The sequence below is a fragment of the Onychostruthus taczanowskii genome, unplaced genomic scaffold (genome assembly GCF_017590055.1).
Source record: "Onychostruthus taczanowskii isolate IOZ18803 unplaced genomic scaffold, ASM1759005v1 scaffold24, whole genome shotgun sequence".
NCBI classification, from domain to species: domain Eukaryota; kingdom Metazoa; phylum Chordata; class Aves; order Passeriformes; family Passeridae; genus Onychostruthus; species Onychostruthus taczanowskii.
The window spans coordinates 563,328-565,051 of record NW_024499684.1 but is presented as its reverse complement, the minus strand read 5'-3'; positions in this window follow the sequence as shown (position 1 = coordinate 565,051).

Here is a 1,724-nt window from a genome sequence, read left to right as displayed (position 1 = left end):
CGGGGAGGGGGCGGCGGTGGAGCCGCGCGGTGCGGCGGGCGTGGAGCCGGGCTCGGCCAGCGGCGTGCGGCGGTGTCACCGCACCGGGCGGGCGGCGGGACGGGCAGCGCTGGCCGGGCAGGGTCCCTGCAGCCCTCTCGGGGATGGGGCAGGGTCACTGCAGCTCCCGCAGCGACGGGACGGCGTCCCCTCAGAGGGGTGGGGCAGGGTGGGGCTGCGCCGGGGCTGAGACCTCTCTGTCCCGCGTCTTTGCCGGTGCGTGGGTGCCGAGGGTGCTGCTCCCGAGCTGCTGCCGGAGGTGGAGCAGCCCTTCCCTGATTCTGCTTTCACTCAACCCTTTGAAATGTGCTCTGCAGCCCAATTTAAGTGACACGAACATGTTAATTGCTGTAAATGGAACAGCTGAGCAGAAATATGCTCTACTGACCTCTAATTAAGCGCTATACATTTGGCACTTGAGTCAGAATATGGTTATTATTTATTGTCTTGGCAAAACACAATCTGCTGGTTTCAGCCATTTCTTCCTCGTTCCCATTTTCCCTAAGTGTGGTGGGTGAGACATGAGCCAGTCAGAGCTGCTCTCAGCTCAAAGCTGTGTTCTAGACAGAGTGTTATTAGTCCTTCATGAATATGTATTCATTCCTCAAACTTTTGAGTCTGTTTAAATTATAAAACTTCTTTGCTTGGAAAGCTTAATTGGGAAATCAGCTGCATATTGTACCCCTGTGGGAATATGCAAGTGGCTGCAGATGGAGTCACTGGCCTGGCTTCACTTTTGGGGCAACTTAAGCTACAATGTCAAAGCAACAGCTTCAGTTTTGTAAATGCAATATCTTTCCTTCTTGTATGTTAGGGTTTTTCCCCCTTCTGTTTTTATCCACTAACAACTGCTTATTCAGTATTTTAAGAATCTTTTAAATTTTAATACAAAATGAATGTGAAGAGAAAGGAAAGCAAAAAAGGACACAAGAAGTGTAACACCTGTGAAATCCATGCTGTACAGCCAGCCCGGTTTGCAGAGCTGTTCTGTGGTGCCCTCTAGGATTTGAGAGCACTGGAAAAACGAATCCTGACTCTTCATATTCCCAGGAAAGCAAACACCCAACCCACGAGCCAGACACATGGCAAATGCAGTGCAATGATATCAAGCCTACCACGCCAGCTTAGGGAAAAGCCATCTTGCTGCTCTGAGAATCAGCTGTATGACCCAAAGCAGAATTTATTTTAATGAAGGACTTGGATTATTGTGTAAAAAAGTAATAAAATATGCAAACCGATGCTATTAGCAGAGGGGAAACCTTTTAGTTTCTCTATCCCTTTGTAAGAGCTGTTTCACTAGTGAAGTCTCAGTGCCATGGCTCACTGCAGCTTCTCGTGGCAGCTTCCTTGAGTTCCCTGTCTTGAGCAAATTTTGAGTCATGCCGATAGCATCAGTAAACACACACACTGAGCTCCAGCCTGCTTTACCTGAGCAGCGCTGCAGATCCAGACCGGAAAGACAAAAGGTTGGAGCAGCAATTCTGGGAGCACACAGCTGCTAAGGAAGGAGGCATTCCTGGGCTTTGTGCTGGTGCTGGAGCCAGGCTGAGGGGAGCAGGCCCTGGGCAGCTGCCGTGCTGGCAGCACAGCAGGAGCGGGAGTGGCAGGAGGCTGCTCTGCCCCGAGGATGGGGATCTGTTTGGAGGATGGTGCTGTGCCCCGAGGATGGTGCTGTGCCCAGAGGA